This window comes from Tachyglossus aculeatus, chromosome 10 (assembly GCF_015852505.1).
Source record: "Tachyglossus aculeatus isolate mTacAcu1 chromosome 10, mTacAcu1.pri, whole genome shotgun sequence".
Taxonomy (NCBI): Eukaryota; Metazoa; Chordata; class Mammalia; order Monotremata; family Tachyglossidae; genus Tachyglossus; species Tachyglossus aculeatus.
Genome location: NC_052075.1, coordinates 46922041 through 46945286, shown reverse-complemented (window position 1 = coordinate 46945286; position 23246 = coordinate 46922041). Strand labels below are relative to the sequence as shown.

At 45.1% G+C, this 23246-nt stretch overlaps 1 protein-coding gene across 1 annotated transcript in view; it reads right to left on the bottom strand.

The window, feature by feature from the left end:
* Nucleotides 1–18962, bottom strand: part of CALD1 (caldesmon 1) — a 196977-nt gene extending 178015 nt beyond the window's left edge. The window contains exon 1 of the mRNA XM_038753282.1: nt 18704–18962. The gene's annotated coding sequence lies outside the window, so the exon portion shown is untranslated. The remainder of the gene's footprint in view (nt 1–18703) is intronic.
* Nucleotides 18963–23246: the final 4284 nt, after the last annotated feature.

The window sequence follows — 23246 nt, the reverse complement described above, 5'->3', positions numbered from 1 at the left end:
GATATAAACATAAGTGCTGTGAGGTTGAGGGTGGGGCAAATATCAAATGCCCAAAGGTCACAGATCCAAGTGCATGGGTGATGCAGAAGGGAGAGAGAGCCAGAGAAAAAAAAGAGGGAAGGCCTCTTGGAGGAGATGTGACCTCAATAATGTGTTGAAGACAGGGAGAGTAGTGATCTGGCATATATGGATGGCTGGGTGAGGACGTGAAAAAGGAGTTGGTAGTGAGATAGACAAGATCAGGGGACAGTGAGTAGGCTAGCACTACAGGAGCGGAGGCTGGCCTACGGTACATCAGTGAGGAGAGGTAGGATGGGGCGAGCTCAATGAGTGCTTTAAAGCCAATGGGGAGGAGTTTCTGTTTGATGAGTAGGTGGCTGGGCAGTCATCAGAGGTTCTTGAGAAGTGGGGAGACTATGAAACTTTTTTTTTTTGAGAAAGGATCAATGCAGCAGAGTGAAGTATGGCCTGGAGTGGTGAGAGATGGGAGGCAGGGAGGTCAGCAAGGAGGCAGATGTGGCAGTCAAAGGGGGACGGGATTAGTGCTTGGAAGGATGGAGAAGAAAGGGCGGATTTTAGAAACGCTGTGCAGGTAGAACTGACACGGTTGGCAGATGGAATATGTGGGTTGAATGAGACAGATGAGTCTAGGATCACGTCAAGATTTCAGGCTTGCGAGACAGGAAGGATAATCATGATCCCACTGGGGCAGTGGCTGCAATAAGTGAGTAGAGGAAAGGCCTAAGTGGATGAGAGTATGTATTACTGTTCCTATTGTTTAATAGAACCTAGGGAACTTTTTTTCATTTGGTATTTGTTAAGCACTTACTATGTGCCAGACACTGTACTAAGCTTGATGCTCTAAGCTTGGTGTGGGCAGGGAACTTGTCTGTCAACTCTATTGTACTGTACTCTCCCAAGCACTTAGTAGACTGCTCTGCAAGCACTAAGGGTAAGTGCTCAATAAATACCCATGAATGAATGAATAAGTCCTGGGGTAGATACAAGCTCATCAGGTTAGCCACAGTCCACGTCCCACTTGTAGCTCACAGTTTTAACCCCCATTTCACAGAGGACGTGACTGAGGCACAGAAAAGTTAAGGGACTTGCCCAAGGTCACACAGCAGACAAGCAGCAGAGCCGGGTATTAGGAGGACCTCTGGGTCCCAGGCCCAAGCTCTTTCCATTAGGCCACACTGCTGTTGGCTTTACATCTGGTTTAGAGAGGTGAGGTTCAAAGAGGAGAATGGGAAAACAAAGGCAGGAGGGTAGGCTTCCTTCCACAACTCTCTGCTGTACATAGCCATTTATGAGAAAGTGGCTGTTTGTCAAATATTTAATTTGTGAATGAGAGAGTGTGTGTGTGTGTGTGTGTGTGTGTGTGTGTGTGTCGGAGAGAATACAGCAGATGTGTGGTGAGGCAAATCTGCTGCAGATTAGAGGGTTAGTATTTGGGGGAAAACAAGGTTTACATAACTGGGAACAAGTTTTCTTTCAAGAGGGATAAGAACTTACCCTGCTGTGATGGAGACAATCCAGGGAGTCCAGAAATCTAATTACATTTGCAGACTGTCATTTCTAAACATACTCAATGGCTGAATCCCAGAGTGCCACTAAATCACGAGGGGCTGCTCAGAATTTAACTGGTATGCACAGAAAGGCTGGTGGACAAGGAGTTCCTCTTCGGATAATTGTGATTATGAATCGAGCAACGTGCCAGTGCCACGCTGCATGTCCATGGAGGGTTCTTGGGTGGGCTGGCAAACTTGAGAATCTAGCTCTCCTTTCTCTCCTTTGCTCCTGGGACAAACCTCTCTGGGAGAAGAATTCCAAATGGTTTATGGAATGACATGGATGATCCCAGATGGATGCAGATTTCATTCTCTTCATTGACTCTACCATAAAGCAAAGGAGCTCCCTAATTCCTTTTCTTTAAGCTGTCAGTCCTTTAAGTTCCTTGGTCCCCTGGCTGTTCCATAAATAAACTAAGAGGCCCACTTGGAATTGTTAGACATCGGTTATTCCAAACCCTCCTGCAGAATAGGAAACCGGGTGATCGGAGGGGTGGATTGCAGGCGTGAGAAGAGTGTGGGAGGAAGGGAGAGACCACGTGGTCCCACTAACCATGTAAATATTCCTCAAGACACAGGATTTTTGAGGAGCAGCATGGCTTAGTGAAAAAAGCTAGGGCCTGGAAACAGACGACCTGGGTTCTAATCCTACCTCTGTCATTTGCCTGCTGGGTGACCTTGAGCAAGTCACTTCCCTATGCCTCAATTTCCTCATCTGTCAAATGGGGATTAAATATCTGTTCTCCCTCAGACTTTGAACCTCATGTACTGCAGTGACTGTTTTGGACCTCATTATCTTGTACCTATTTCAGAACTTAGTACAGTGCTCGACAAAAGCCGTTATCATTTTTTATTATCATGATTAATAATAACAGCTATGTGGTCAGAGTTCCTTCAGAAAGATTTCCCTCCCTTTGACCTGGGGAAAGTTTATGGAAGAGCCGGTATTCAAATTTCTGTACTTTTTGCTCCTGTGTTCTCTGCTCCCTCTGCCTGCCTTCCAATTTCCTTCTTACCGAGGACCTTCTGGTTCTACTTTTAGTAATGATATCAGAGTAAATATGGTATTTCCTAGCACTCACTATGTTCCCACCACTGTCCTAAGTGCTGCAAAAGATGTAAAAGAATCAGATCAGACAGTCCCTGTTGACTTTGGGATCACAGTTTGAAAAGGGAGGGAGAACAGAGGCACACCAAAGTCACAGGGTTTGCCCTAGGTGTCTCAGAACACCGTGTCCCATAATGTTTCTCTTCTGGACAAAAAAAAAAAACAAAACAAAAAAAAGAACACCATTCATTTCTTACTAAAGACTTTAGAAGTAATCTGGAGGCCCATCAACAACGGAAGATTCTCAGAAACATCTAGATTTTTCACTCAAATAGAACAAGAGAGACACGGATGTTCTGAGTTTCAAGAAGTTTGGCACTCAGAGCTGGAGTAATCCAGAAATGCTATTTAGTGGAGTAGGCCCATCTGCTCTTTATCCAGGTCCCCGCATTCATAATGGAAGTTTGGCATATGTATCAGTGTGGCAAAAGTTGTTGAATGCACAGCCAAATTTGGTCTAGACACAAAGGGCTGGGGTGTGGTGATGTACTTACTCCACCCAAACGAACTTGCAAGAATTTCACTCTTCTAAACCCAATAAACTGTTCTTCCCCTCCTGCCAATCAGAATACTTGAGAGAAGCAGGAAAAGTGAGGAGCCCCAAAAGCACCACTGCTCCCTGCAACCATGGGAGAAAGGAAGTCGGGAAAGGCAATGGGATTACGTCAACTAGAAGATGAGCCCAGTCGGGGGACCCCGGGAGGCAGAGACGGTTCTCCAAGTTCACCCCAACCTGCTGAGGCAGTCCCAGGGTACCCCAAAACCCCAACAGACTTGGGTTAGGAGCTGGGTAGAAATTCAGTAGCTAGACATGACACTGTTGCTAGGCCGCTCAGTGATGTAACCAAAACCTGGGATCGAATTCTGGAGACATTTCCACTCTTTCAGCTATCTCATAATCCTTCCTCTCATACTTATCCCTCCCCAACACCCTCAATATTTCCCAGCAGCTGCCAACCCAGTCCATTTCTTATTATCCAAAGTATACAGAGGAAAATGGCTGCTCACCAGCCTCTGCAGAATCCCTCTGCAGTGAGTCTTTTGGACATCCTTGGCCTCATCTACTTCAAATGGGCTCGCACCCATTCCCTTGACCTCTGTCCACACATCTGCCTCTCCGTGGCTTTCATCCACACCCCGGCCAAATCAGTGGCTCCTGCCCTTCAACCTGTTTAAGAATCGCGGCCCGGTTTTGAGCTGAGCAGAAATGGACAATGTCATCTGGACCTGCCCCTGGTCAACCCTACAGGCAATCACTCTCCCCACCTTCAAAGCCTTATTCAAAGCACATCTCCTCCAAGAAGCCTTCCCTGAACTAAGCCCTCATTGCCCCTTCTCCTCCCCGCATCTGCGTCATCCTAGCACTTGGATTTGCTCCTTTTATTCACCCCTCCCTCAGGCCCACAGGACTTATGCACATATCCATAATTTATTTTTATGCTGTAGCTTCCCCCCCTAACTGAAAGCTCATTGTGGGCAGGGCAAGTATCTACCGACTCTGTTATATTGTACTCTCCCAAGCACTTGGTACAGTGCTCTGCACACAGTAAGGGTTCAGTAAATACGATTGATTGTAGGCACTGCCTCTGGCCCCAGCCCTCCTCATCCTTTATGAATGCTGAATGGGTGCATTATTCCCCCAACTGCCATCCAGAGAAACAGACTTCCTTTTATATCCCGACAGGCCAATCCCAAGACCGGGGCTTTGCTTTATCCACGTGTGTAAAATTCAAGCAGTAATTCGTATTGACTCCAGAGAAGGAAAAACTCCAGCCCTCATGCAACACTGTCTTTCAGCTGCCGCAGGTCACACCTGTAGCACGGCATGCGCACATCTGGTCTGTAAATCTCTCCCTTATGGTATTTACTATGGGCAATATGCTGTACAAAGCACTGGGGTAGACACAAGTTACTCAAATTGGACAGTCTCTGTCCCACATAGGGCTCACAGTCTTAATCCCCAGTTTGCAGGTGAGGTAATTGAGGTATAAGGAAGTGAAGTGACTGGCCCAAGATCACAGCAGATAAGTGGCAGTGTGAGGATTAGAACCCACATCCTTCTGACTCTATTCACTAGCCATGTTGCTTCTCTTCTCTCAGGTCCTTGGTGGGAATACCTTTCTGTATCCTGTAAGTACTGTGATGTGGAACAGGCAAGACAGGAGCAGATGGCAAAGCAGGAAAACAATTCCCTCCCCATTCCTTAGGCCTAATTCTCACCCTAGACTGATTCAGCTCAAAAGTCACATCTCAACTCCATTTTCAAGTAAAGCTTTAATTAATGACTTCACTTATGGCTGATCTTTTATGGTATCAGGAGGTTGATAGCGAGGAAGCTCAGCTCTCTCTACTTTAAGCAAACATAGGGCAGCCTGGTTGTCCAGGATATGCTGACTCCAGTCACAGAACCAGATCCCCACATTTGTTGCTTTCCTGAAACTTTCCTCCCGAAGAGCTCCAAGCACTTAGCGATGGGAACTCATTCCTCATTCTAAGAGAGCCGTCGGACGGCAACAGGTAGATATTCTGTTCACTTAAAGAAACGCAGGCCCATTAAGCTAAGCGACTTATCCCCCACCACCATGGCAGAGTCAGAACTAGAACCCAAGCTGCTTTGATTTCTAACATCCACCTTTCTGCAGCCAGAAAACTCTGCTTCTTCAGTCAGTGTTCTGTCTGATTTAAGACAGCTCTAGATTAAAAAAGGGCCCTAAATCAGGAGACTCTCAAATTCATTCATTCAGTGGTATTTATTGGGTGCTCACTGTGTGCAGATCACTGTACTAAGTGCTTGGGAGAGTACAACAATAAACACTGACATTCCCTGCCCACAATGAGATTACAGTCTAGAGGGAGTTTACAAACAAATGCCATCACAAGCTCCACATGTTCCATTTCTAAATATGGTACCCAATTTTAAAATTGCATCTGGAGAGTTCATCTAATGGCATATAGACTAATTCAGGTCTTTGTGCTCTGGCATTTTTATCTGTATTATGTTTAGCTTTACCTGCTTCTCCTTGACTTGAGAGGGACCACATCTTATAATTTCCTCGGTGCTTAGTATAGACACCTGACAATTGTTTATGTGTCCAGTTGTTTATTTAGGAAGCCTTGTGGCCTAGTGGAAAGAGCTTGGGACTGGAAGACAGGAGACTTGGTCTCTAGACCCAGCTTTGCCACAGGCCTGCAATGTGACTTTAAGCAAAGCAGTTAAATTCTCCAGGCCTCAGTTTCCTCATGTTTTAAAAAGGGGAGAAGATTAATTGAGTATGCCTAACCAGTGCTTAGCACACAGTAAGCACATAATAAATTCAAGTATGATTATTATAAAATGTTGACTCTTCCAAACACAGCACTAGGTAAGAAGCAGCATGGCACAGTGGATAGAACACAAGCCCAGGAGTCAGAAGGCCATGGTTTCTAATCCCAGCTCTGCCGCTTGCCTGCTGTGTGACCTTGGGCAAGTCATTTCATTTCTCTGTGCCTCAGTTACCTCATCTGTAAAATGTGGAATGAGAATGTGAGCCTCAAGTGGGACAGGGATTGTGTCCAACCCAATTTGCTTGTATCCACCCCAGCGCTTAGTACAGAGCCCGGCACACAGTAAGCACCTAACAAATACCACAATTATTATTATTACCAGGTGATTTCATAAAGGAATGCCACTCCCATGGTTTTGACTGCCACTGAGGGAGCGGTTGGTGGTGGCGGTTGTGGGATGCAGAGACTGAGGGAGGGGGGAAATAAAAGGTCAGAAGGACATCGGTAGGAAAGGGGAGGGGTGGAGCCAAACAAAAATTTCCCAGGCTTGAGCAAAAGACAATTCCACAATGGTCTTACTCTGGGGGAAGTTGGAGGAGTACTTTCTTGTTGATGGAATGTAGAAAAGTTTTCCCACTTTAGATTCATTTTAAGGAGAGTTTACAGGGTGGGGATAGGAAGCAGGAGAGATAGTCTTCTCTCCCAAGCAAAATGAATGTGGCCTGTAACAATCATTGTAATAATGATGGTCATACACCGACTATGTGATATGCCCCATACTAAGCACTGGAGTAGACAGGATAATCCTGTCTGACAGTGCCTGACCCACATGGGGCTCACAGTTTAAGTGTTCCTTGGGTTTGAGATATTCAAAAACCAAAATGTCTAGCCAGCCAGCTGAGGGAAATATATGTATTTCTGAATCAGGAAATAGTAGATCCAGCGTCGGAACCAAATCTCACACCAAGAACCTGACCATCCCCTCAAACTCTAACAGCCAAGTGAGCCATAGACATTAAACTCCCTCCCAGTCTTCCAGGGCCAAAAATCCTTTCCAAAAGGAAAGGGCAATATTTTGACACATATCCAGAAACAGAGACCCTCAGAGGCAGAAATCTATGAAGACCACCAGGCCCACAAGACATTGCACAAAACACGAGATGGTTAATTCTCCAAAAAACTGGCAGAGTCTAGGGTAGGTGAACAGTTAATTGGGTACATACATCCATCCCGAATAGCGTAGCATCTGAACTGCGTACCTGTGAAGGACCTAAAGTGTGCATTTCACAAGCATCACTGATCTGCACAGTAAATTCCTCATAGGACAACCCGAAATCAGACAATGACCTAACCAGATGGTGAGCCGATGGCACTCGAACACATTTCTGACAGTGTGAACTTCAGCACAAGGACCATAAAAGAGGACAAAAAAAACAGAAAGAGTCCCTTGGCATTTCCTTTCATAAAATATCACCTTTCACTTTTTCCCATACCCTTTTGCTCAATAAGGCTTTTGGAATGAGTGAGAGAAAAGGAGAGAGGGACCGGAGAAAGAGGATTTTAAAGCGATGATAGCCATTTCCTCCAGGGGACACCATGAGGGGACAGTCAAGAGTTGCAGGCACTTGAATTTCTCTCACCTCTGAGCCTACTTGGCCTTTCCTATGCTGGAGAAATTATTTTGCAGGGCCACAGGTGGCAGGTAAATGATAGGGGGGAAGAACCTAATTAAAAGAATGCCCATGATTCCAAAGCAGGATGAATCTTCCAGAAGTCATGTGGCCTATCCCCCTGCCTCAGTGATATTTGCCATGTAGATTTTCTATGGTATTTCTTAAGCATTACTATGAGCCAGGCACTGTATTAAGTTCTGGGGTTGATACACAATTATCAGGTTAGACACAGTCCCTGCCCTACACAGGGCTCACAGTTTTAATCGCCTCTTTACAGATGAGGTAACAGGCAGAGAAGCCAAGTTGAGAAGCCAGGTGAGGGGTGGGCTTTAATTCCCCTGCTTTCAAATCTGGAAGGCATGAGGCCAGATGCTTAGTAGTAATAATTGGGGTATTATGCATTCACTATGTGCCAAGCACTGTACTAAGCACTTGGATGGATAGAAGACAATTAGGTCAAACAGTCTTCTCCCACATGGGGATCGTAGGACTGTAGGAAGGAGAATGGGTATTGAATATCCATTGTACAGATGAGGAAACTGAGGCACAAAGAAGTGAAGTGTCTGGGTCATGATCATAGAGAGGATAAGTGGGAGTAAGTGGGAGCAGGCCCCCATGGTAACCCCCTCCTTGCTTGGAAGTACTTGAGATGCACATAAAATTTGGGGTCACTTGGTAAGGGACTTCAGGCCACTGAGGCCTAACTGGAATCCCTCCCAATTCCCCTTTCCTCTCACCCTATATAAAAGTCACTCCAACTCTTTGGGACTCAGTTTCCTCATCCGAGAAATGGGGGTTACAATGCCTGGCCCCCTGACTTCCTCACAAGATGCTTCAGGATCAATAGGAAATAAACTGAATAGCTGAGCTATTTCCTACAGAAGGCTCTTCCAGGTTACTGTTGCTGGGGGAGGCTGGCAAGGTGATTGCTAGATGGGCAGCTCCTTTGTAAAATCCTTTGGATGTTGTACTTTCCAAGCGCTTAGTACAGTGCTCTGCACAAAGTGCTCAATAAATACAACTGAATGAATGAATGAAGGCTCTAAGAAGCCTTTAGTTCACCTCCCTGCCCTAGACAACCTTAACCCATCATGCCTTCTGCTTTGCTTATCTTTCAAATATTATTATTAATGATAATAATAATAATTGTGATATTTGTTAAGCACTTATGTGCCAGTCATGGTTCTAAGAGCTGGGATACATACAAGCTAATTGGGCTGGACACAGTCCCTGTCCCATATGGGGCTCACCATCTTAATCCCCATTTTACAGATGAGGGAACAGGCTCAGAGAAGAGAAGCGACCCCCTTCAAGGTCACAGCAGACAAGTGACAGAGCTGGGATTAGAACCCAGGTCCTTCGGACTCCCATGTGGCTTAGTGGATGTTAATATCCAGCATCAAGATGCGTATCCAAACACTAGACCGGTTTGAAGTATTTGCTCTCTGGGGTGGAAACTGAAAGAATCTAACACTCCATTCTCCAGAAAACCTTCCCTCAGGCTAAAGAGAAAGGACTAAGCTGCTTGTTAAACTGCTACTTACTGCCTGTTGACAGAGAAAGAGAAGCAAATGCCCCCCAGCTTCTGTGCGACTTCATTTGCTCTGAGGAGCCCTGACCTCCCAGCTCCTGCAAGCCTGGTTTGAACGGTGGGACCAGCCACTAGCATGGAGTGCCTTTTAGACTGTGAGCCCACTGTTGGATAGGGACTGTTTCTATATGTTGCCAACTTGTACTTCCCAAGCGCTTAGTACAGTGCTCTGCACACAGTAAGCGCTCAATAAATGCGATTGATGATGATGATGATTGCCAGCAGGAGCGAAACCCCTCTTCTACAAACACTGGAGCCACACGGGCCCTGTGCCGTCTACTCTCGGTCCGAGTGGCAACCTTCAGATAGATGCCTCTATAACGTGCAAGGGAGGGCATCCCAGGACTGGCACGGTGCTTTCACTGGCAGGAGCTAAAAGCTTGCCCACTTCCGAGTTGAAATTCAACACTCATCGTCGCAATTCCCGTCATCCCACCTGCACAAGTGAATGGCTTAGCCACCAAGAAGAAAACGCCTTACTCATCTCAACGGAAAAGCAGCCTGGCCTGGTGGAAAGAGCCCAGGTCTGGGAATCGGGACCACGGTTCTAACCCTGGCTCTGTCACTTGCTTGTGGGGTGACCTTGGGCAAGTCATTTCACTTCTCCTTGTCCTAGTTTCCTCATCTGTAAAATGGGGATTAGAGAAGCAGCGTGGCTCAGTGGAAAGAGCACAGGCTTTGGAGTCAGAGGTCATGGGTTCAAATCCCCTCCGCCACTTGTCAGCTGTGTGACTTTGGGCAAGTCACTTAAGTTCTCTGGGCCTCAGTTCCTCATTTGTAAAATGAGGATTAAGGCTGTGAGCCCCCCATGGGACAACCTGATCACCTTGTATCTCCCCAGCGCTTAGAAAAGTGCTTTGCACATAGTAAGCGCTTAACAAATACCATCATCATCATTATTATTATTATTACAGATACCCATTCTCCCTCCTACTTAGATTGTGATCCCTATATGGGACAAGGACCACGTCCAGCTTAATTATCTTGTATCTGACCTAGAGCTTAATACATAGTAAGTGCTTCACAAATACTACCACTATAATCATATTCTCAAATTGCGAGTGTCCAACAGGAAGCCAACAGCACAGTCGCTAGATACTTCTGGAAGTCATGCCTTACAGGAGGGTCAAAGCTAGCTTCCTGAGGCCATAGCTGCTAGGAAAGAGGTTCTGAGGGAAAGGGGATGAGTTGGGAAACTCATGCAGCCTGAGGTATCCCTTGGGACAATCAGGGCAGTGTTCTGGGAATGCAAAGCAGTGTGGCCTAGTTAATAGAGCACGGGCCTGGAAGCCAGAGGACCTGGGTTCTAATCCCAGTTCTGCCAGTTGCCTGCTGAGTGTGAGCTTAGGCAAGTCAATTAACTTCTGTGCTTCAGTTTCTTCATCCACAAAATGGGGATTAAAAACTACTCCCTCTTACTTAGACCGCGAACCCCATGAGGGACAGGAACTGTGTCCAAACTGAAAAATTTGACTCTACCCCTGTGCTTAGAGCAGTGCTTGACACATAGTAAGCACTTAAATACACTAATAGTGATGATAAAAATGATGATGATAATAATAAGAATAATAATAATAAGTGTCCATAAGGGTTCATATTGAACCCAACACCTTTCTGAGTGCTACCCAGGGTGGGTTAAAACAGCCCCCAGCAAGTTCCTGCCAAAAAGCCAACTGGACCTTCACTCAACATGAATGGTCAAGAGTCAGCTGAAGGGGAGAGCTGCAATCCACCAGGGGTTGGAAGCTCATTCCTGGACCTGGAAGTGCCCGAACAGGGCTTCGTTCTCTCAGATCCTCACAGCAGACCACATCTGTGTTCTTTTCCCAAGGGAAGCGCTCCATGCAGATAGCTCTCTAGCCCAACACCGTATATGGGAACAGGCTGCCTCGGAGCACAAAGACACGTGCTGCGGGATGGTGGCTTTGAAAGGCATACTAGGTCCCAGTAAGGTAGGGCCGGGCCGTCCCGGAGCCGAGCAAGTCTTCCAGGTAGAACTCGGGCTGGGGGACACATCTCAACTTGATAGAATAAAACTATTTAGAGTCCTCAAATGCCTTCCCCACAAGACCAGATTCTAGAGTGAGTAACCTCTTCCCTGGATGTAAGGAAAACATGCTGTGGGGAGTAATTTTGAGATTTTAGTTGGTTTCTCTAAGTATGCTGCCATCTAGATAGGCTAAAATGCCTTGGGGTGGGGGAAATCACATCCAGAGGCAGAAAGTCCATCCCTGAATTGGGATGGAGAAGGAGATGGAGAGGGGAGAGTCTGGTACTTTTAATACTCCAATTCCCAGGCCCAGGCTGGAAAATCTCTGTCTCCCTGAAAAATGATAGCACCCGTCTTACCCCCTCAGCCAAATAAAAAAGGCAGCACTGTGGCCTAGTGGAAAGAACACAGGCCTGATTTGTAATCCTGTCTCTACCATTTTCCTTCTGTGTAACCTTGGGCAAGTCCCTTCATTTTTCTTTTTCTCAGTCTCTTCATCTGTCAAATGGTATTCAATCTCTGCTCTCTTTCCCCCTTAGTCCTTGAGACCCATGTGGGACAAGGAATGTGCTTGAAATGATAATCTTGTATCTGTCGCAGTGCTTACTACAGTGCCTTTAATGTAGTAAGTGCTTAAACACCACTATCATTATTAACTGCTGAAGAAAAAGAAAATTAAGGTCTTCCCTGGCTGAATCAGGAGGGTTCAAAACTACATTTCAATGTGGATCCAAATCTCTCTCATCTGAGCCTTCTATGGTCTACCCCTATTTTATTTGCCTTGTCAAAGACCAAAACCTTATCTGCCCCTCTAGACTGTAAGCTTGTAAGCTGTAAGCTTGTTATGAGAGGGAATGTGTCTACCACTGAGAAGCAGCGTGGCTCAGTGGAAAGAGCATGGGCTTTGGAGTCAGAGGTTATGAGTTCAAATCCCGGCTCCACCAATTGTCGGCTGTGTGACTTTGGGCAAGTCACTTGACTTCTCTGGGCCTCAGTTCCCTCATCCGTAAAATGGAGATGAAGACTGAGCCCCGCGTGGGACAAACTGATGACCATGTATCTCCCTCAGCACTTAGAACAGTGCTTGGCACATAGTAAGCACTTAATAAATGCCATGATTATTATTACCAATGCTGTTATATTGTACTGTCCCAAGTGCTTATTACAAGGCTTTGCACACAGCAAGCACTTAATAAAGTGGGACATAAGACATCACTTCTCATCTCCAGATGTATTCGGGAATACTTTTACTGAAAATCATTAATGGCTTGTTGTTGTTTGTCAACTGAGAGATCATCACTGGAATTACTGGGTCTTTCTAAAAGAATAAACAAGTACAGCATCCTACTCTCCTGGCCATTTGCTACATCTCTACACTGTAAACTCCTTGAGGGCAAGGAATGTGTTTACCAAGTTGGCTATATTGTACTCTCCCAAGAGCTGAATATAGTGCTCTGCACCGAGTAAGCGCTCAAACATAATTGACTCATATCCCTCACTCTCACCCCTCTCCCTCCAGGCTTCAAAACAAAGAAAAAAGTCAGGCTTGGACTGTAATCAGAGCTTGTGTTTCTCCAAAAGTTCAAAGACCTTTAGAGAACGTAACCACTTGATCCTTGCAACATCCCACTGAGAGAGATAACTTTTTTTCCATTTTTCCTGCCATTCCACTTAGTGATTGTGGCTGGAACAGGAAGTGGAAACACCATGAGAAATGTTATTCTTGCCGTATTTCCAATGTTGCCATAAATGAAGGCTGGAAATCTCATCAGAAAAACCTGAGCTCACAAGGTCTCCAGCCTCAGGTCTAGACTCAGAGGAGCACAATGAGTCCAGAGGCTTTGCTGATATGGGCTCTGGACACATTGATTATCTGGAGCTCCATCTCGTCCTCGTTCCTCTTGTGGAAATGACAGGAGTTTGAAAAATCAATCTGACCTGGAGTGATTCCAAGAGTTAGCTCTAGGCTGCCTTGGAGAAACGGGTATGATCCAAGCAATTTGCTAATCATTCTTCCCTTCCTCCCCAACAGACGCAAATGAATCCCATTATCTCAGCGAGCCTTATGATTCGGTCATTAATCCCTATGAAATGAAGGTGCAATGAATTGAAACTCCCAAGTTGCCCTTTCACCACTGGTATCATGTAGGGCCCCAGAGGGGATGAACGCTTCCGGAAGTCAAAGACTCCCCCAGTTTGGCAGAGGAAGTCTGTCTGGGGCCAAGCTTTTCCATCAGGAACTCCCCCTTTAGTGAATGCCTGCCTAGCTGCTCCAACCTGCCTGGAGGGAAATGCTTCTATTTATAGTCAGGCTGTTGGCATGTAGGGGGTGGAAGTAGCTAATTAGATTTTTCTGCTCAATAAGTTCCTCTCCATGTACCAGGAGAGGCGAGACCCTTGGCAGCGAAACGCTCTCATCCGCGTGCCTAGAAGAATAGCGGAAACGCAGGAAATGATTAAAGTGTAATTAATCTTACAATTATCTAGGCCGTCATTAGCTTGATAAAAAAAATGAAGACACTGGAGCAAGTATTCTTGATCATCGGGTTTAAATAATCCTACAGGAAAGAGAGACAGGAAGGGGATGAGCCGATTTGCCTAACAGCACAAGCAGAGCCCAGTCCCAAGCACAACAAGGCTGGTGAAGGACTTGGCCCGATTCAAAACCTGGGGAAGAGGCAAGAGAATAGATAAGTGGTGTGGCCTAGTGGATAGAGCACGGGCTTGGGAGTCAGAAAGACCTGGGTTCTAATCCCGACTCTGTCACTTGTCTGCTGTATGATCTTGAGCAAATCACTTCACTACTCTGTGCCTCAGTTACCTCATCTGTAAAATGGGGATTAAAACTCTGAGCCCTATGTGGGATAGGGACTGTGTCCAACCTGATGAACTTGTATCTACCCCAGTGCTTAGTACAGTGACTGACTGGCACACAGTAATTGTTTAACAAATACCATAAAAAAGATGGGCAATCCTTTTTAATACATTTCTAGAGGTGTTTCCCCTTCCAAAATATCTGGAGGATTCAGAAGCTTTCCAAATAATGGGGGCTCCATTCTTAACCACTCAGAGAACGACTCTGCCCTTAGAGGATGAGACCATGATCAAAGAGAAAAAACAAAACAAAAAAAAATCCTTATCCACAGAGTCCAGATGGGATTGACCCTCAGAGACAAGTTTCCCGGGAACCTTGGGAAACAACTGACACAGACTCTAAGTTCCCATCTCTCACCTTACCTATCATATTTTCCCACTAAAAATACATCCTGGATTCCTCTAGTCATGCAAGCGTGCTATCTCCAGAAACAAATCCAACTCCTTGGAATCACAATCCTCTCTGTCCCAGGTGGAAGCTAAAAGGGCAATCTGAATCCAGAGGAATCTCCCTGACCCAAAGTGTTGACCTGGAGTCTGGGACACCTATCAACCAATACTACTTGGTACAGTGTTCTGCAGAGCAAGAAATTAGTGCTTGGGAGAGGATGATAGAGTTGACACAACACCTGCCCTCAAGGAGCTTACAATCTATGTCAGTGGGGCCTCCTTACCCTCTCCTAAGATTAATTCAATAATGCTAAAATGCCAAGTCCCAGAGTGCTCACTCGAACCAGAGTAGCCCAAACTCTCTCTCACTCCTCCCAAAGGGCCCAGCCTACACTACGGGAGGAAATATTCCCACCCAGCAAGATCTGGAACAATGGAAACCATATCATGTATAATTTTGCAATAAGAGAATCTGTCCAGCAAGGACAGGAAATGGAGGCAACCTCCCCACATCTCTGAGCAGTAAGCTAGGGCCCAGAAGGGATCCTCTGGTTCATCGATGCCTTCCATGTAAATTCCTTGAGGGGAATATTTTACTTTTTTTTTTTTTTGGGTAAACAGACATACCTCAGTAATTACCAAGCTCTAGCAACCTCTCTGTTCCCTCCAGGAAAGCCAGCCGCTAATCTGATCGTGCAAATACCTCCGAGTCAAATGTCTGCATGCCTGGTGGCCCTTCTCTTTGAGGTATATGGAGAATGTAATTGCACCCAAGCATTTGAATCCATAATGCCCACAAAATGCTATTAAGATGGCTTATTATTTAGCACTCAACAGGACTCAGCCAAATGGGAGAGGAAGGGAACTTGGAGCTGGCTGCTCAGGGTTGACAGGAAACCCCTTGATAATAGATTTGGGTCCATTGGAAAAAGGAAGAAATGGTCAGTTAAGGAAGCCAGGATTCTGGTTTGTATTTCTAGAAGATTCTACTTGAAAAAGGCTTTTTTGCTGAGAAAACGCTTTGACAGCATCCTTCAAAGCTAGTCCTTAGTCTTATTATACCATTTGCTGACAGAGATGCCATATGCCAGTATTTTATCCCTCTTCCCATCACTCCAGCTCTCCCCACTTTCTTTCTGAAGTGTCCTCTCCCAGGACACTTTCCCTGAAAAAGACATTTTGCTGAAAAAAAAAATAACTGTGAAGATTTTTTAAATGGTATTTATTAAGTGCTCTATGTCAGGCACTTTACTAAGCACTGGGAGAGACACAAGTTAATCAGGTTGGGCACAGTCCCGTCCCATATAGGGCTCACAGGCTTAATCCCCATTTTACAGATGAGGTAACTGAAGCCCAGAGAGGTTAAGCAACCTGCCCAGGATCGCACAGTAGACAAGAGTTCAGATGGAGACAGGAAGAGCTGCAGAAAGAGTGAGGTGGCTGAAAGCAAATTCTCTCAGACACAGAATTTAGGTCTGTAAGTGCTGGCAGGACCACACCCAAGCCACCCCTGCTGGACAGCAATTCCTCCCTGCTTTTAAAGATCTGGGGGAAAGGAGGATCTCCCAACATCTTCAGACCTGTATACCCTTGCCCAGCATTGAGTACATTGCTCTGCACAAAGAAAGCACTTAATATTATTACTGGCTACTACTGGGTAAAATGAACTGTACAAGCACTTAAGAAGTAAATGAGCATATGACATTCCCTGCCCATGAGAACTGATAAACCCCCCCCCCCAGAAACAGATGTTAAAGTATTTTCAGAGTGACCAAAATAATAAAAATGCACAATTGAATATGTATCTATACACATAAGTTCCGAGTATGAGTATTTTGTTAATGATGTGCATTTAGCTTTAATTCTATTTGTTCTGATGACACCTGTCCACATGTTTTGTTTTGTTGTCTGTCTCCCCCTTCTAGACTGTGAGCCATTGTTGGGTAGGGACTATCTCTATACGTTGCCAACTTGTTCTTCCCAAGCTCGTAGTACAATGTTCTGCACACAGTAAGTGCTCAATAAATATGATTGAATGAATGAATGAGCACAACAGTCCATATTAACAGCTTTTCCAGTATCTGTCCAACAAAAACATCCCTGTCCACTGCTTAAATCTGCTTCCTCTCTTCCTGAATTTTATGGGAGAGAAGTGCTTTTGTCTCAAGACATCATTCGGCCTATATAATTTCAGTTACACTCCCCTGGCTGCTTTGACCTTGAAAAAACTGCACATGATCGATCCCTGGCTTTTCACTGTGACTGCCAAATACATGAAGACAAAAAGGAAAGGTTTTTCCTTTGCTGAAATGCCTCTTTGTGGAAGAGAATTTGATTAGGCTGCAAATGTGAAGAAATGCAGGATTATTTCAAAAGTTTCAGTGGGAAAATGGCCAGGAAGTGTCAGTGAGGTTCATTTACAACTAGTTGAGCCTATTATTATCATGGACCTCAGAAATATTACAACCTGCCAAAGTCTTCAAATATATAATTCCAACATAGCTCCGGAATAATACATGCATGGCAATCCTTCTCTAGGATAAGTATATATTTAGATGTGGATCCCAGAAAAAGATTGCCACACACACAGTAATCTTCAAAATTGCATTACCTTGACTGAGATTGCCTATTTGTGACTAGTAGTCTTAATCTCTTACAATGCTCAGAATGTCTCTGCAGTAACACAGAAACATAGATTGCCAGTAAACACAGTAAAATAAAGTTCACTGTATTCTGCTTCTAATGAGGCTTTTTTTTTTTAGAATTAGTGAATTGGGGGACGTTTGCCTCAAAATGAAATTCATCCAAAACTCATCCTAATAGTCAATACAGAATAACCCGGGGGGGAGGGGGGGGCGGGAGGGGAGGTGGGGAGATTGGTCTTAACCTTTGGAAATGAGTGCAATCATTGTCAAAAAGTGTTTGAAACATGGAAACTGTTTGAGCCAGGCCACAGTCAATCAGCAGCCAATGATAACTGATCAATAGCCAGGCCGGAAACTTCTCTCCCACCCTCTCACCGCTAGTTTCAGAAAGGAGAGTTTGTTTCTAATAGGGCATGCTACTCTTCTAAATGGCTTTTAGCATGAGGCTGGGAGAAGCACTTTTCAAATAAAAAACCAGTCCCATATAAAGTCGTGAAAAACAACAAAGTAGAAATGACATTTTTAAAATCCACAAAGCCTCAGTTGTGCTACAAAAGAATGCTACCAAATTTACTAGTTTATGACCACTTTAATCTCCCCCTATGATGGCTCAGAAGTGAACAGATTTGCCTTTCCTTCCACCCAGTGTTCCCCTAACATTTTATCATCTCCCTACCTTCGGCTCCTAAGCCTTTTTGCCCCAGGGGAATTCCACCTTCCAGTAAAACTACCTATCAGCTACCAGCCTTGCACAATCGTTTCAGCCACACAAAGCTTATCGAAGGATCTTGAAATGGAAATCTGCCTCTTCTGGCTCAGGAGTAGATGTCCAACCTTTTAAAATTCTCCAGTCACACCCAGACACTCTTTAACAGGAAATAGGACTTCATAAGAAATCATCTGGCAGTGGAAACACACTCCACTGTCAACAAAAGATCCTTCGGGAAGCCGGTCCATTTGAGCAAATGAACCAGATTTTCTATTTTTTTTTTGTCAGCTGTGGTTCTCTGAAAAGCTCTTCCTTCAGACTCTTGTGGCTTCCACAGACCAATTAAGTGGCTGCACAAGATGTATATTCATCAGGTTAAATCAGCAAAGATTTCTACTTAGAAGCACTTTTTTAAGATCCAGCTCCTAAAAAAAAATCTCAAACTACTCGCCCTCCCTAAACCTCTTAAAATAAAAACCTGAATAGGCTATTGTTTCTGGGGAGCCTGTTCAAGATAACCAACCCTGTCCACAAGCACCACCTAATGCTGGCTCACTGTTGCCTGAAATTTCCCAGTCCCCACGATTAGCCTTCTTCTGTTCCCGGTGCTCCTAAATCCCGCCATGAACACTCGCCCTGCAACGCAACTCCAAGAGGAGGAAAATCCTGAACTCTCATCCCCTGAGCTGTGCGTCATTATCCTCTGAACATCTGCACAGCCAAGTCCGGCCGGACTCCGAAAAGTTGCACGGTTCATTGGATTTAAAACACCACAGCCGCTCCCACCGTGGTCACCAAGTAGACAGACCAGAATCCAAAGGGGAGGGAAAAAAAGTCACCAGACTGAGAGAGGGGCAAGGGGGAGAGAAAAGTAGCTTTGTCTCTTACCTCTGCAGCTGAAAAAGTTTTCAGAGCTGGAAGAGGGGAAGCAAACAAACAGCTGGCTTCTTTAAGGCAGGAGCGCAGGGAGAGAGAGGCGAAGGGGCAGTCTCACACACAGACACAGCTCTATTCAATAAAACTACAGACTTCCCTTAGCATTGACTTCTGGGAGGGAGGGGCTAAGTGAATACCATATCCCTTATGTTTACAGTTGGCAGTCAGTGGTATGCATTGTCCTCAACTTATTCTAATAACCAGCCAATGACGAGGCTGAAGCCAAGGTGAATTCAGCCTGCCTTGCAGACTCGCCTGTCATGCCCTAGGCATGCTCAGGAAGTCACTCATCAGAAAACCAAGACCTAAAAAGCTCCGAAAATTCAAGCAGGCTGCCAGAACTGTCTTGCTTCATGCCCTTTTTTGGTTATCCTTAGCAGGGCCTCTGAAAATGGATCCACCGTCAGGAACAATCGTAAGAAACGTTCGTCTCCGAGAAAGAGGCCGTCTTGTAGGATGCAAATGGGGCTTGAGAGAAGGAAGCACAGTTAACCGGAGCAAAGGGGAAATAGTAAATAGCTTTGTTGACGGAGGGAGTTTTAAAGCATCACAGTCAGAAGGTAGGTATTGCGCTGTAGAGCTTGTTTTTTTAAAAAAAAGGGAGCCCAATATGCAGAATAGAGAATTAAGTGGACTACGGTGCGATTTCACTGGTGTTGGAAAGAGAGAAGAGTGAAAGAAGCCTGAAAAATAAGCTAACAGACTCCAGGTCTGGATAAATAATATCCTGGAAGAGGAATGGGGTGTACATTTGAGCATTAATTCATCCCAAAAGATTGCCATCAATCCCGCGGGAAGCGTAGTTCTGAGATCACATAGCTGTCACCGGGACCACAGACCGGGCCCTTTCCTTTCCATTTAACAGCTCTGATCCTGTCTACCGGTGGGCAGGGGGAGAAAGGCAGGGAGCCGTTGACTGACAAAGGTTAAGGAGGGACATGGCACCTACATTATGACTGGTAAAGCTCTGGGTGTCCCACAGAGGCAGAAATGTATGTCCTGTGAATAGCTGAACCCACCCTCGGCTGTAAAAACTGCTGACTGTATGGTGTGTGTATGTGTGTATGCATGTGTGTGGTGGGGGGGTTATGAGTACGTTACATGTACATAGCGTACCCACACTGCCATTCCTTCCACTCAGCACTTTCCACTCATTTGGATCCATGAATGAAATGATTCCGGACCAGCCTGTAATGCAAAGAGACGTTTCAGAACACAAAAGGTCTGGGCAAGCTATGGATTTTGCTTGAGTTGGAGCCACCCTAGGCTCAAAGAGAGGCACACAGTAAAGCAGATAATGATGAATTTTTAATACAGTGTTAAAACAGCAGGGATGAGGCTAAAGGTATCTGGCTTCTACTTAAAAAACGTGAAAACCTACCCAGGAACGGTTTTCTCCAGCCCTTAACAGTGGTTGCCTTAGATCCTTTGAGGAGCAAAGAGCTGTTTTCAGTGCTACTGAGGGGTAGATAAGAGGCATGGTCTCTGTCCTTTAATGAGCTCCATTTTCCCCTAGATGATGGGTTCAAAGGATCCTCTTCCACTGCCTGGATTTTCCCTTGCTAGGCTACGCCCAGGTGACCAAAAGAATCAGCTGGCCACCTGACTAGGCCCAAAACGATTGCCTGTCTTTTCCCTACCCCATGCACAAACTTTGTTTCAAAGATCCCACATCCAGTACCGGGGAGCAGAAGAGCATCCCTCTTCCCATGCTGAGAATTGGGAGTCCTGGTTTCTAGTCCCAGATCTGCCACCTACCTGCTGTGTGACCACAGACAACTCGCTAAACTTCTCTGAGCCTTAGTGTCATTTGGAAAAATCTCACAAAAGGATGTTCGTGAGAATAAAATGAGTTTATTGATCTGAAAGCAAGATATTATACTAGAGAAAATGCACAGAGGCTGGAGGCTCAAGAGCAGTAAAGAAGCAGTGTGGCCTAGTGGAAAGAGTGTGGGCCTGAGAGTCAGAGGACCTGACTTCTAAATTCTGGCTCAGCCTGCTGTGCGACTTTTTGCAAGTTACTTAACTTCTCTGTGCCTCGGTTGCCTCATCTGTAAAATGGGGAGTTAGCCTGAGAGCCCTTTGTGGGACAGAGACTGTATCCAACTTAGTACATTGCCTGGCACATAGTAAGCACTTAGATACCATAAAAATATAATAAACCTTGGGAGTGCAAGGTCACTCAACTCAGAGAGGGGTATCCACTCAGTTCTGGCCATTTACCAGAATGACTGCTTACCTGAGTATTTGTTAAGTGGTATTTGTTAAGCATTTACTATGTGCTTGTCTACCCCAGACAAGCACTGGGGTAGATATAAGCTAAGTTGGACACAGTCTATATTCCACGTGAGCCACTCAGTCTTAATCCCCATTTTACATACGAGGGAACTGAGGCACAGAGAAGTGACTTGACTTGTCCAAGATCAAACTTTGGTCAGCCACCACAAAGGCCCCTGGGAAGGAGCCAGGGTCCTCAAGCTTGTTTCATATTCCCCGCCTCCACAAGGATTTAGCTTCTAATTTTCTTAACAATGGGGTGACAGGTCAAAGCCCCTCCTCATTGGGGCTTCTGAACTTAATCTGGTGTACCTGTGTCATCCAGGTGGAAATCCATTTTCCTTTCATTCATTCAATTGTATTTATTGAGCACTTACTGTGTGCAGAGCACTGTACTAAGCACTTGGAAAGTACCATCTGGCAACAGCTAAAGACAATCCCTACCCAACAACGGGCTCACAGTCTAGAATTAAGAGAGCAATAAATATCACTGATAGATTGATTTTGAGTAAGGAAAGGCCATTTTCAAAGATAAATATTCCATCACACCCACTCTTTTAGCATTTTCAGAAGGATGAGAAAAGCCACATGTGGGGAAAAATTTATCAGCCAGAAACATGGCATGTATGTGCCTTCTGTGGCTGCCTGGACTTTAGAAGATAAACAGCTAATTATATGCCAGGAAAAGGTTTTGAGGGAACATAAATGGATTCCCCTAGATAAGTGCTGAATATAATAGAACCATTCAGCTCCTTTCTTCAATTTCCAATTTTTTTTCCATGATATAACCAATTTATTTATTTGCAAGTGTCGTTGCATTTGGGGAAATCTTTAGCTGCTTTCATGCAGAGAGAATGTTGGTATCTAGTTTGGACAGAAAGAACTGAATTGGTTTCCAGGTGTTTTCACCAACTGGCTTTGCTTCACATCTGAGATCGTATCATGGGGGCCACACACATCTGGAAAGTTAAGAAAACAACCAATGAGTGCACAAGTGTCACCCCAGAAGCAAAGGATCAGCTACACGGCTCCAGTGATCAGAGGAAGCGAGACACGTGTCCCCCTTTCCTCCCTATTTTGTCCTCCTTGAAGGAGAGCTTGTGACAAGGTGGGTATGAGCTCAGATGATGGAGGGGTGAGCAAGAGGGTTCCCCCACATCCATTTACCCATTGAGGCCCCCATTTGGAGCTAGTCCTGCTTTGAAATGTGGGAGAATTCTCATTTCACTCGGTGGTATTTATTGAGTGCTTACTGTGTAGTAAGCACTGTACTAAGAGCTTGAGAGAGTAGAGTTGGTAGACAACTGCTGGAAAGGACCTCTCAATCAATCAACAGTATTCACTGAGCACTGTGTGTAAAACATTCTAAGTCCTCAGGACTATAAGCTCGTTGTGGGCAGGGAATGTGTTTGTTATACTGTGTTTTACTTTCCCAAGTTCTTAGTACAGTGCTTTGCATGGGCAGGGAATGTGTCTTTATTGCAATACTGTACTCTCCCAAGCACTTTGTACAGAACTCTGCACATAGTAAGCTCTCAATAAATACAATTGACTGACAGCACTTAATAAACACAATTGATTGAGAAGTGACAGACATTCAAAGAAGGTGTACACTTAACATTACCGCAGCTAGGATTTAGGATTGGGCAAATAGGTATTGCTTTTGTTTGTTTTTAAACAAAGTCTTTTATTTTCCCAGTCCAAGGAGGAAGCTAAGTTGTTCTTATGAGTTGCCACTCTCTCCCTCCCTCCCTCCACCCCCGATCCAGAGAAAAATCACTTCCCTTTCTCCTTAGGGCAGTGGGATATTTAGTCTTTCCCATGCACTAAGCTGATTTTCAGCATTGTTTGGCTTCCTCAAAATTCAGAGAGTGAGGGTGCAGAGCACTGAACTAAGCGTTTGGGAGAGTACACTACAACAGAGTTGATAGTCCAGGTTCCCTGTCCACAAGGAGCTTACAATCTCAAGAAGTGTCAAAGAGAAGGCTCTTTCCTCAGAGGGAAAAAAGTAACCACCACTCTCATAAGGGGCCCAACTCATAATTGGGACCGCATTGCAGGCATATTTTCAGGAGATACAAAAAAATAAAAATCAGGAAACGTTTAACATATTTGCTCTATTTTGGGTGAGGTTCTGTTGCCTCTGTCCAGCTGACTGCAGTCAGGAAAGCAGCTGGGCAGTGATTTATGCTGTGGTGACTCTATACAGAACCAGAAG